The sequence below is a fragment of the Echinops telfairi genome, unplaced genomic scaffold (assembly GCF_000313985.2).
Source record: "Echinops telfairi isolate 266 unplaced genomic scaffold, ASM31398v2 ScPeMD7_7468;HRSCAF=8506_0, whole genome shotgun sequence".
In the NCBI taxonomy this organism is placed as follows: Eukaryota; Metazoa; Chordata; class Mammalia; order Afrosoricida; family Tenrecidae; genus Echinops; species Echinops telfairi.
Genome location: NW_022111369.1, coordinates 48705514 through 48719571, shown reverse-complemented (window position 1 = coordinate 48719571; position 14058 = coordinate 48705514). Strand labels below are relative to the sequence as shown.

At 39.6% G+C, this 14058-nt stretch overlaps 1 protein-coding gene across 1 annotated transcript in view; it reads right to left on the bottom strand.

Annotated features, from left to right (window-relative positions):
- Positions 1–11888: 11888 nt before the first annotated feature.
- GC (GC vitamin D binding protein) overlaps positions 11889–14058 on the bottom strand; it is a 51489-nt gene continuing 49319 nt past the window's right edge. The window contains exon 13 of the mRNA XM_045284183.1: positions 11889–12064. The gene's annotated coding sequence lies outside the window, so the exon portion shown is untranslated. The remainder of the gene's footprint in view (positions 12065–14058) is intronic.

The window sequence follows — 14058 nt, the reverse complement described above, 5'->3', positions numbered from 1 at the left end:
CGGTTGTGTCGGGAAGGTGAGCATCATAGAATGCCAATTTACTAGAAGAAAGTATTCTTGCATTAAGGGAGTACTTGAGTGGAGGCCCCATGTCCTTCTGCTACCTTAATACTAAACCTAATCTATGAGCCAGGAATTTCTTTCTAGTTGGTCTTAGTCTGAAAGTTCTGCTAATATTTATTTAGCATTAGAGCAACACCTAAGTGTCCAGTAATATAGGAGGGGCTTTAAAAAGATTTTGGTAAATAGAATAGAAAGATGATGTAGTTTTTTTGTGATGTGTTTTGAAGTTTCCTTGTGTAAATGGCGACTATGCATGAGGTGCATTGGCCAAGCATTGACTCTGGGTCTCCTGTACGGGAGAAGCTCTTCAATGAGATGGATCGACACCGTGGTTGCAACAATGGACTCACACATCACACACCTGTGAGGATGGTGTAAGAGCTGTCATCCTTTGTTCTGCTGTCCGTAGTGTTGGAATCAAACCCAGGGCACCGAACAGCAACCTGATAACAACAACTCCCCCATGGAAGCAAGAACTCTGCTATTGAATCACTGCCTCCTTCGACACGGAGCTTTTCACTGGAGTGCACTGTGCTTGAGCCAACTGCCAAAGTAGACGGGTTCATCGGGTTTCTAAAGCTACCCCCATGACAGAACGGACTTTCAGGGCTTTTCCCCAGAGCTCTATTGGAGAGTTTGAACTGGCCACCTTTTGGTCAGCCTCTGATCACCTAACTGCTGCATCTTGTCCTAAATCCTGGAAGTCAGAAAATAGTGACCTGACAAGGTTCTGCCAGGGCTTACCCCCAAAGCAACCCAAGCTTCCTGCTAGAGAGTGTATTTCCAACTCAGGAGCTTCTGATAAAGGCTCATATGACCTCGCTGTCGTCGTCATTGTCGTTGTTGTCAGGAGCCATTAAGTCAGTTCTGACTCATAGCAAAATCCTAAACACAACAGAACGAAGCACTGCCCAGTCCTGTGCCATCCTCACGAGAGTGCCTATGTTTTCGCTCATTGTTGGGGCCACTGTGTCCATCCATTTCCCGGAAGCCTTCCTCTTTTTCTCTGACTCTCTAATTTCCCAAGCATGGTGTCCTTCTCTGGGGACGGGGCTCTCCTGAAAGCAAAGTGTGTGAGATGAATTCTCACCATCCTTGCCTCTTAGGAACACATTGGCCGTACTTCTCCAAAGACAGATTTGTTTATCCTTTTGGCAGGCTGTGGTTACTTTCAATATCCTTCTCAAGCACCACATCCAAATGGATCGATTCTTCTCGAGTTTCCTTATTCAATGTCTAACTTTCACAAGCATACGAGGCAATTGAAAACACCTTGGCTTCAACCAGGTACATCTGAATACTCAAAGTAACACCATTTCCTTTCAGCACTCTAGGGTGTGCAGCAGATGGACCCAGTGCAGCTCATCATTTGCTCTCTTGACTGCTGCTTCCATGAGCATGGACTGTAGATCCAACCTGGACAAAATCCTTGACAACTTCAACCTTTTCTCCATTTATCACGATGTTACCTATTGGTCAGTTGTGAGGCTTCTGATCTGCTTGACACTGAGTTGTAATCCATACCAGACTGGAATTCTTGATCTTCACCAGCAGGTTTTCTTAGAAGTACTTTAATTTTTCTACCAAACGATGAGCATTTTTAGGAGCTGAAAGAAAAAAATTGCAATCTGCTGAGCATAGTTAGAGAAAGTGGGATATATGAAGGAGAGTGTGGCATCAGGATTGGAGGAGATTTTATTAACAACCTGTGATACACAGATGACACAACCTTGCTTACTCGAAGGGAAGAGAACTTGAAGCACTTGGTGATGAAGATCAGGATTGGCGCTTTCGTTATGGATTTCATTATGGATTATGACTCAACATAATGAAAACCGCAGTACTGCCAACTAGACCAGTAAGTAACGTCATGATAAATGGAGATCGGTGTAAGTTGTCAAGGATTTTGTCTTGCTTGGATCCACAATTACTGCTCATGGAAGCAGTAGTCAAGAGATCAAATGATGCATGGCATTAGATAAATCTGCTTGCAACAGAGAATCCAGGACAGATAAACCCCTCAGGACCAATGAGAGTAGAGATACCAGGAAGGTAAGGGTAAGGTGGGGGAAAAAGGGGGAACCGATCACGATGTTCTACATATAACCCCCTCCCTGGGGGACAGATAACAGAAATGTGGGTGAAGGGAGACATCGGACAGTGTAAGACATGAAATAATAATAATAATTTATAAATTATCAAGGGTTTGTGAGGGAGGGAGGAGACAAAAATGAGGAGCTGATACCAAGGGCTCAAGCAGAAAGAAAATGTTTTGAGAATGATGATGGCAACAAATGTGCAAATGTGCTTGCCACAATGGATGGATGTATGGAGTGTGATGAGTTGTACGAGCCCCCAATAAAATTATTTATTTTTTAAAAAAAGTGTTGAAAAGTAAGAATGTTGCTTTGAGGACTAAGGTACCCCTGACACAAGCCACGGTATCTTCAATGATCTCTTCTGCATATCAAAGTTGGACATTGAGTAAGGAAGACTAAAGAAGAATCGATGCATTTGAAATACCATGGAAATACTATTGGAAATACCATGAAATATCAAAAGAGCCAAGCAATCGGCCTTGGAAAAAGTATGGCCAGAGTTCTCCTTAGCGTCAAGGCTGGTGAGAATTGAGTTCCATACTTTGGACATGTTGTCAGGAGCGATCGGTGCCTGGAGAAGGACATCCGGTTTGCTCAAGCAGAGGGGCCTTGAGAGCGAGGAAGGACAGGCTGCAATGGCACAGTGGCTGCAAGAACGGGCTCAACAGAACCATCTCGAGGATGGTGCAGGCTGGGCAGTGTCCCCTGCTGTTGTGTCGGGAGCTGCTCTGAGTCCAATGGCATCTAACAACAACAGTAAAAGAGAAAAACTGGCATGGGTCATTTAGTCTGTCTTTTTGGTTGCTAAGTGCCATAACCAGGAAAATCTCTGATAATAAATTTGAAATTTCTCGTCGTTAATTTGTCTGCAAACGTTTTATGTGGCTCTAAATAAAACAGCACAAAGGATTAAGCCCCATATGGCTACATCAGTGGAGGTTTAGAAAAGCTCATCGAAAAATGAAATGAAAAGATAATGAAAATTTCCACCAGTGTTTTGAAGCCCCTCTTTCTTAATAAGATTCAATTCAGATGTGATTTCACCATGTCTGCACAGTTGTCTGCGCTTATATCGGTCTTCCACCAGGTGGCGGCAAAAGCTTTTATTTGAAACGGGTGTTTTCTTTCTGAGGTTTTTCTGCATGGTCTAACTTGGTACAGATGAAAGGTGCAAACTTCTGATATTGGAAAGAGTGGACCCAAACATTGAACCCATTGTTTGAGGTTTTTTTTTAGTCAAAGGTAGAAGCCATATAGGAGTCGCTGGTTTCTGCTCTGAAGATGAGTAAGTAGGTATTCTATTGTTAATTGAAAACTGAAACTAACCAAGAGGCAAACATTATAAAACTATGAGGGTCTTGGGTGGTGGATGAAATACTTAGGTACCTTATTGACTTAATAGGAAAGAGAATATCTCATATCTTGGAGGAAATTTGTAAAGATGAAATGCTTCAGCACAAGAGCAGTAATTCGATTTTGTTTAGTAAGAGACAAAAGTTTCATTCTACAATTAAGGACAAAATACTCAAAAAGCAGTGGTTGAATTGAGATAATATATTATTATAAATTTGCCCTTGTTACAGTATGATCAAGCAGCCTTGGTGGCAGAGGGGGTTATGCCCACAAGGTGGGTGGTACAAACCTGCCAACTACTCCATGGAAGAGGAACAAGGCTGGCTGTTCCCATAAGGAGTCAGACCTGGAACCCACAGCAGGCACTTCTACTCTGTCCTATGAATTGGAATTGACTTCATGGTAGTGATTTTCATTTTTGTTGATTTATGGTATTTGTGTTAGACAGCGTTCTCTAGAGAAACAAAACCAGAACGCTAATAATTATATATATTTATATAGATAGATAACATAAGAAATGAACAGTTAATTAAATCATAAAGCAGTACAAATGGCTCAGTGCAACTCACTCCCTTGAGACAGTTGTGAGACAGTGGCAGTCCTTTAAGTCATGAAGGCCTCCGGGTAGTCCTCTGTAGTGTAATTCAGGCTATCCGGGCACAGGTAGCAAACAGCAAGGCAGGTCACCAACAGTCAGCCAGATGACAGGGTCGGATAGTCCCCAGCTCAAGAGATGTAAATTCCAATGGTGTGGCGAAGCAGGTCTTGAAGGAACCTCAGATTACAGCGACACAGTCAACAGGTTAGGTGTCCCACAGGTAGTGTAGCTTGCAAATGGAGGCACAGAACAAGCAAGGCAGCCTCACACTGATCCGATCATCAAAGAGCAAGAGACAAGAAAGACTAGGCTCATTGAGCCATTTATTTCAATTAATCCCACATGTGTTCATTGGCCAGGTTGGCACAATAAATGTTAACCATCCAAGTATTGATCAGTCGTTTAACCAACATGCGCCATTAGGTTGATGTCAAGTGCTTTCCTATCTTCTCATCTGGGCCAGTATCCAGGGCATCCCTGGTTCTTCCCCACACTGATTGGATGAGAGTCTCTGAACCATCCCTGCCCCCCCCCCTCCCCGCCCCCAGACTCATCCACGGGGCTCTAATGTTCAGCCTGTGTTGAGAACCGGTGATCTAAAGTTGGAGTGGAAGGGGGCCTCTGCTGGGCTTGGGAGGAGACTAACCAGAGACGGAGAGATAGAAAACCTTGGAAGCCTTTGTGTATGTTTTTAGTTATTTATGTCCAAGAAACTGGCTAAATGTTGGTCAACATTTTGCTTCGCTGTGATAGTTTGACCTCCATCAGTCACTCTACAGGACAAAGATGGCATTTGCTCCCTTAAAGATTATGGCACAGGAAGCCTTGTGAGAGTGCTCTGTTCAGCTCTGTAGGTGACCCCGAGTGGTCATCAACTAGACTGCAGTGCATTTAAGGTTTTTGGTTTGTATATTGGCTACAAGAATCAGGATGACCCAATAATTCAGAAAAATTACAAGTTGCTTGTCAATTTTAAAGACCTTGAAATAAAATGTATATAATATTACTGTAACTTGAAAGACTAAACCTTATACATGTTGTTAAAGAAACAAATATTGCAGAAAGCTTGTAAATGCCACTCTTAGAAACAAAGTACATGTTCGTGTGCCGTTTTCACCATGACGAGGGTGTAGGCCATCCAGTCCGTACGAGTCAGTCTGCACCACGTCGGTGGCCGTGAGCTCGGGTTCTTGATGTTGCTGTTGTTACCATGATGAGCGGGTATCATGATCAGACTATTGGATGAAGCTGATACATAACATTTAAGAACTGGGGGAATTCTTGTAGCAGAGCAATTATCTAGTAATGGTAGCATGTTTGACAGTGGATTCAAAAGTTTTTCTTCATTGTTGAGCAGTACATAGGAAGTAAGTATAATTATCTTTCTCAAAGAACGCTACTTCTTACAACACAGAACAACTGTTCGCAAAATTAAACACTCAAAATTAAAAATTACAATTCTCATGGTAAGGTTCCAGAAAATATATGGGTCCATACTTCTTTTTTTTTAATTGGAAGATTTTTCTAATTTTATTTTGTTTAGAGCTTATATAGTAAAACAGTTTCTAATTGTATAATTGTGAGATAGTGATTACATTCTTCCATCTATATAACCATTTGCACCTTCTCTCAGGCAAACAGGCTGACTTTAAGAAGATTTTAGGGGATATTTTGGGGTTAAAGAAAAAAATATCTTAATATCATTCCAGATAACTGAGTATATTTATTTGATAGAACAACCAACTTGACCACATGGTATATTCAGCGATTAGTTTTTAATCCTATTACATTAAAATCAATTGGATTCTTTCACTTATAATGGATTTTAGTGACAACGGTTCGAAGATGGTGGTTCACAAGGAATGCATCATGAATGACTTGTACATGTTAGCCCAGCTCAGCAGACGAGAAGCTGGCCGCAGGAGGTGTTCTTTACCCTCCTGATTTCCGCAAAGTAACTTACGTTTTCTTGTGGCAACGGACACTGCCAGTTGTTTATTTGAAGTTTCAAGAACAATTTATTTGTGAAAATATCTGCCAAATGATTATGTTTATTTTATTGATTTATTCCTGGAATCAGGAATCTCAATATTGGTTTTGTTTATTTTTAAAAAATGTAATGAACGCCTAGTTTTGCATTCTGTGATTTATTTGCTACCAACTTTTATCCTCTGATGGCATTTCAACAAGACTCTTAAAATTTACTACACAGCCAGGGAATAGAAAATTAACTTACTGCCATCAAGTTGATTCCAACTCATAGCAACCCTATGGGGCAAGGTTGAACCACCTGTGGGTTTCCAAGACGGTATTTCTTCACAGCTGTAGAAGGCCTCATTTTCTCCCTTGAAGTAGCTGGTGGTTTTGAACCGTTGACCTTTTGGGTCACAGCACGTAACCACTATGCCACCAAGCCTCCTCAGAAAATAGGAATCACATCTAAAATTGGTCTGATAATTAGACTGGGAAACTGCTACATGAGAATCTCTTTTTAGAACAGTTTTATGGGCACTTCATCGACGTATTATACAATGCATTAGTTTGATCATAGGAAGGAGAGTTGTGCAATCTTTACCACAATCAATTTTAGAACATTTCCTTTCTCCCCATAATCATTTTATTCATGTAATTTTTTTTAAATGTTGGCAAAAACATACACAACAAAATATTCTCCAATTTCACAACTTCTATATTTAAAATTAAGTGTCATTGATTATATACTTTTTGTGTTTTACAACCATTATTGATATCCCTCTCCAGATTGTTCTACCATTATTAAAATGAACTCAATGTCCCCGAAGCAAAACAAACACTCTTTCTCCTGCACCCATGGTAACCGTAGGTCAAATTGGGTTTCTTTCTTTCTTTGTTTTTTAGTAGTTTCCATAATTAAATCATTTTAAGGTGACCAGATTTTAACATTGGTAAAGCGGGACACCATTGATAAAACTCATATCCTGGCGAAATAGCCACATGGCAGCCGAAAACCGTATACCCTAGCTTGTTGTGCACTCTTTCCAAAAATCGGGACTTTTATAAAATGCTGTGGGATGCGGGAAAGATTGTTAAAAATTGAGACTGGCCTGCCAAAAGCGGAATGTCTGCTCACCTTAATTTTAATGGAAGATTTGGGAATGAGAAAGGTCACTCCTCAGGTTCTGACTGATCAGGAAAAGGGGCATTGAGTAGAAACGTGCTGTGCTTTGAAAAAACAGCTCCAAAGTGACCCAGACATTTCCCCCAAGGTCATTAATGGTGAAGAGACATGGTGCTATGACCCCAAAAGCAAACACAATCAAGCCAGTGGAAGACACCATGGTTACCTTCCCTCTACCCCCCAAACGCTTGTCAACTGAATGAAATCAAAGATCAAAACCTATGCTCATTTCTTTTTGTGATGTGAGGGGGATAGGGCATTTGGAGTTCATTCCACCAGGTCAGACTGTCAAGCTTTCTATTTAGGGGTTCTGAAAAGAATGTGCAACATTGTGTGACAAAAAAGGCCTGACTTGTGGCAGACTGGGGAATGGTTTTGCCACCATGACAATGCCCCTGCTCACACAGCCATCTCAGTGTGCCAGTTTTTGGCAAAACACCGCTGCCTTTATTGCCCCACGTACTTTACTCACTTGCCCTCATTCTGTGAATGTCTTTTTGTTTCCGTGAATGAAGTAGGACATGAAAGGACAGCAATTTGACGACTTAGAAGAAGTGAAGTAAAAAATGAGGGAGGTGCTGTCAGCCATCCAAACAGATGAATTTGAAAAATGTTTCCAAGAATGGAATTACAGATTTGACAAATGTATTAAGTGTGATGGCGAATACCTTGATGAAAATAAGATTGCTCTGTAAAATATTTAAATATATAGATATGAAAAATATATATATTCCGTTTTTTGTGTACCCCCTTGTAGTCAGATGAGGCACTTCTATCATTTCCATCATTTTAAACTTGCTGAAATTTGCTCTGTGTCTGAAAATAGCCTGCACCAAACACATGCAATGAAGAAGAGAGTGCACTATGCTGCTTTTAAGCAGTGTGCTTGAAGTCTCTGAGGTCCAAAGGGTTAATATTACACAGGTCTTCTGTTGCTTTATTCAATTTTAAAATTGTTCCATTCATCATCAAAAAGTGTCACATATAATGTCCTCTGTCTCTTCATAAAGTTTAACTTAAAGCTTATTGTCATGTGTCAATATTGCCACTCCTGTCACTTTGGATTACTGCTTGTTATGTCAAATGTGTCCCACCCCCACTTTAATTTATTTATCCACCTGTGCCTAAGGTGTATCCCTTATAGATAACATATAGACATGCCTTATTTTAGTCCCGTTTACTAATGTTTATGGACTAGAATAATAAATCTATTTGTATTCACTGCAACTTATTATCAATAGAGAGGAACTGACTTTAAACATTGTGTTCAATATTCTCCATACTCTCCCACCGGGCGCAATGACTTCTTTGTTCTCTATCTTCAGAGCTGAGTTCTTTATAGGAATATATTTTCTTTCATTATGTATTTGTGTATAATAATTTTAATCACCGAATCACTTAGGTTACTTTTAACACATGAAAGTTATCTTATCTATACCAATCATCTCCATTTTATTTTTATGTTGTGAATTACAATTGTGTAGCCCAGGTTCCTATAATCTCATTGTAAATTTATTTTATTATATTTATTCAGGTTATTTTTCAGTTTCAGCACTTTGGGTTGTTGGGCTAGTGTCATGCTTTCTTCCTAGAGAACTTCATTGAATATTTCTTGCAGGGCTTGTCTACTGGTTAAGATTAAATGAAGATTCCCTTAATTTCTGTTTGTCTGGGAAAATCCTAATTTCACCCTAGTTTTTAAATGATAATTTTTCTGGGTATATTATTTCTTGTTGACAGCTAGTGTCTTTCCAGGCTTTGTATATGTCACCCCATTGCCTTCTTGCCTGCATAGTTGCTAATGGGGAATCACTACTTAATCTTATTGATGTCCCTTTGTAAGCGACATTTCTCTTACATTGTGCTGCTCTCAAAAGTCTTTATCATTCTATATGATAAGTTCGATTATGAAATGTCTTGGGGTATTCTCTTGGGGTTTAACCTATATGGAGTTTGTTGAACATCTTGGATGATAATCTAATCTTTCATATTTGGGAAAATTTCTGAGATTATGTCTTCAAAAAGATCTGCTGGACTTTTTCTCTCTTCTCTCTCTGGAATTCCTATTATGTGGATATTATTTCTTTTGATGTTGTCCCAGAGAACCCTTAGGCCCTGAAATATTAGGTTTGTCTCTCATGGGTGAGTAAGTAGAAAACAGGTACAGCTCTGAGGATGCACCATCTTCAGTATCTTTCACAATTCCTTTCAAAAGTTTCTTTTCATATTTCTGCTCAACAGTGCTAAGTGACGTGATGTGTTCTGAGAGACTACTTCCCTGATGGTACTGTTGGCTGAGGCTCCACACAGAAAAGATCCTAATGGTGGCTTTCCTTGATCTCCGTTGCACCCCCAAGGTGCAAATTTGGAGAATGGCTGGATGACATTGGAGTACATCTGGTCCAGGGCAGTCTATACATGTCTGTCACTTTAATAGAAGGCTGTTGTGAGGCTGCTGCAAGCCCATGCCTGCACCCTGGTTCCAGGGTGTTCCAGTACCAGTCCCCAAAGTAGCATCAGTGTTGAAGGAAGAACTGACAAATAGCCGTGGTCACATCCCACAGAGCAATATTCTCTGAGCACCTGGGACAAATGCAGTGCCTAGAAGCAGAAGGTATACAGCCCTGCTCCTGTGACCCGGGCCAGTAATTCTTAATGTAAGACAAAAAATGGTATGTATTATTCAGAGTTTTCTGGAAAACATAATTATCAGAACCTTGAAAATAGTACTTTATCCAACCATATAATAGTTACTGAATAATTAATGACCCAGAAATACAGTTCTTCAGGATCATGAATAAAAATTCTCGACCAAAATGAACTAGTTTGCAGTAGTTAATGAACAATGTGAAAGGCTACTTTTCAAATAAGTACAGAGGAAAAGCTTCTAGGATTAATTTCACAGAGAAATAACTCTGGGTTATAATAAGATATGTGGTTAGATAATTTGAGTACTGTTGAATTCTATACAGAATATTGTTACTATTCAAGAGGAAGATATACTATATTGTGTTCCTATAACTTGATTAGGAATAAACTCTACTAGTATTCCCACGACTTTCCATGGAGCTTACAAAGCAAACTTGTAAGTCAGTTCTGACTCGTGTGTCAGCGTCTAACTGTGCACCACAGGACCTTCAATGGTTGGTTTTTCAGAAGTCGGTCTCAAGGCCTTTATTCTAGGTGATTCTGAGCGGACTTGAATAGACCAGTGACCCCACTGACTACTTGCACTATGGAAGGACACTTTCCATGGAACTCTGGAGCAGGAAGCTAAGTCTGTTTTGGTCTTTCCTTACTCGGTGCCCTGGGAGCACTCTTTCACTTTATTTGAACCCCAGTCTCAAAATTTTAAATAACATCTACTTTTAAAAGGTGGTATGAAGTGTCAGTAAGGTAAATTTTTGTAAGTGAAAGTATCTATAAAAAAGTCTATAAGCTATAGCTTGTATTTTAATTCTGTATAGGATCCCTGGTAGCCTTTTGGTTACACATTGAGCTAATAACCACAAGGTCAGCAGTTCCAAACCACCAGCCACTCAGTAGGAGAAAGGTGAACCATTCTACTCTCGTAAAAAGTTACGCTCTTGGAAATGCAGAGAGGAAGTCCTGGAGGGTCACTGTGACTCTAAATTGACTCTTGGCTAGGGATTGTGTTTATTTGTTTGTTTTGTATAGTTGCTTACTTTTTGCCTTCATGGTATGTTCATTAATCTTATTTGAGGTGAATTATCCATTTTGTAATCTTTGTAGAAAGTGAGCCCTACTTTCCTCTACAGAAGCATTGGGGTGGGGGGGGGGCGGGGCGGTGCAGGTAATTTATTTTCCAATACCTAGCAGTCAATCTCCTTGACACTGAATGAAATGCCTATGCTGGGACTTGAGATATTGAGAAATAAAAATAAGTGGCTTTAGTTAATTTGATTCCAGTTATGTCAGTCTTTAAATATGCTTCATCTCTAACATTTAAGTCTACATTTAACAAAATTTTAATTCAAACTATTTGATGCAAATAACTATACATGTGGAAGGTTTTCTTTTGTTCCTATTTTGCATTAGGAAGGCATTTATTCTGACAATATGACCTTTATTCCAAAGCCAGACTATGTTGCACGAGAATAATTCCATTTCCATTCAACAACAGCAACAAAAAGCCCATAAAAGGCTTGTCATATATAGATTTTATATATTGAGATAACCTGAAGAATCATAGTATTTTAAGAATTTTAATTCAATAAGTTGTTCAAAGGAGACATTTTCAACACAAACAAAATGCATTCATGAAGATAAATATTTTCTTTTTACAAGGCAGATGTTACTTGATGAATGTCATTCAGCTTGCAGCTGGGAGCAAGATAGTATTCTCAAGAGCTTTCTTTTTAAAAACAAAGAGCTATCCAAAGCTTCTCCTTAATGGGGCCTACTAAACTCAAGAAGCAACTAGGGAATGGAGTTTAGTGTATTGGGAATTGTAAAGTGGATGCTTAATGTTGTGAATCTTTTATAGAACGGCAGCAGAACATTGGAGAAAGCAGGGGTCATGAGGTGTGCGCTGCCTACTGCAACTTTTAGTGAAAGAAACAGACGCAGTGCTGAAGACCAACAGAGACCATTCTTGTAGCATTTCTCAGGTTTACATTGTATTTCCATTTATTTTCATGTTAAATGTATTACAATGATCACTGCACAAAAGCACTGGAGCTGGAAAAAGACAGGGAGTATCCTAATTCTCTTCCCCAAAGCTTGGCGGAATCACTAAGGATAGGTCATCAGAGGTCACTCCCCACACGGGATCTATAAGAATAATGGAAATGAATAATGTATTAGAAAGGCAGAGCAAGTGAGCAATAACCGTAAGACTGCTATCCAGATTCATATGAAATCCTGTAACGTATATGTTGATGGAAAAGCCATGATCCATGTATCTAGTATGACCCACCTGATAGATGTACATTTAACTAACAATTGTGATGGGCCCGCATTGTGCACTGTGTAGTTTTTTTTTTCTTTTTCTTTTTAGAACATGTATAGGGAGGGCCCAGGCATGGAACTGTGGAATAATAGTTAAGTAGTTTCTATCTTTTAGTAAATATTGATGACTATATTTGTCAAATTATTTTTTACCTTGGATTTAGACAGATGTATCCCTTTTTAATTTTTTCCTCTCTTGTCCAAGACCCTATAGTAGAGTTGTATCACAGCTCCTTAAAAAAATCATTTTATGGAGGACTCTTATAGTGCTTATCACAATCCATCATCCATCCACTGTGTCAGGCACATTTGCAGATATGTTGCCATCATTGTTTTCAAAACATTTTCTTTCTACTTGAGCCCTTGGTGTCAGCTCATTCTCTGCCCCCCACCTTCCTCATGATCCCTTGATAATTTATAAATGATTATTTTTTTCATGTCTTGCACTGAGTGCTGTCTCCCTCCACCCACTTTTCTGCTGTCTGTCCCTCTGGGAGGGGGTTACGTGTGGATCATTGTGACCAGTTCCCCCTTTCCCCACCCCCCACAGCCCACCTTCTCTTTCCTCTCCTGATAGTGCTACTCTCATTATTGGTTCTCAGGGGTTTATCTGTCCTGGATTTCCCTATGTGGTGAGATCTTATCTATAGCTGTGTATGGTCTAGCTGGATTTGTAAAGTAGAATTGGGATCATGATCATGGGGTGGGGGGGGGCATTAAAGAACTAGAGGAAAGTTGTATGCTTCCTCAGTGCTGTACTGCACAATGACTGGCTCGTCTCTTCCTTGTGACCCTTCTGTAAGAGGATGTTCAATTGTCTACAGATGGACACTGCACTCTGTCTACACTCTGCCCTCCCCTCATTCACATCGATATGATTTTTTGTTCTGGGTCTTTGATGCCTGATGCCTGATTTCATCGACAGCTCACGATCACACAGGCTGGTGTGCTTCATCAATGTGGGATTTGCTGTTTCTCAGCTAGATGCCCCTCTCAAAAGATGTTATATATTTTGAGAGGGGCACCATCAGTTTTCTTCACCACATATGCTTATGCACTTATTTTTATCTTCAGAGATCATGTCAGGGAAGGTGACTATCACAGAATTCTGGGTTATTAGAACAAAGTTTTCTTGCATTGAGGGAGTACTTGAGTAGAGGCCCAGTGTCTGCCTGCTACCTTAATACTTAACATATAAATATATGTGCAGAGATCTATTTCCCTATCATTCTATATGCATATATTTACATATGTACATGCCTGTATTTAGACCTGTATAAATGTCCATTGCCTCTTAGTTCTTTCCTCTTTTCCTTTTTCTTTCCTCTTGTTCCACTATCATGTTCAACCTTTATTCAGCTTTCAGTAATTCCTCTTGGATACCTTGCACTTGATCAAACCCCACCCACACAGCTCAGTTTTTATAGTGTAATAAAGTCTACTTTCTCTTTGATAGTGTCTTTTTAATAATGTGAATACATAAGAGGTATAATTTTGATATTTAAATTAGTTTTCATTAAACTTGATTTGGCATTGTAGGCCAATTCCTTTATGTTTCAACAATTCAAGGAGCACTAATTGTTACCAAAGATGGTGGTTACAAGTAGATTTATTGAAAGAACAGTTACATCTTCAGAAGGGCAGGCACATGTGGCCACGTGCCACAAACTTGATTAAAGAAGGCTTGACGAAAGGAATTGATCTAGGGACCAATCACTGTCAAGATGACAACTCAAGTTTACAGTAAGACTTTAGATAAGGCTGGAATGGTATTAAATCATTGATTAGAAGGCATGAATTATAGATTATCTAAAGAC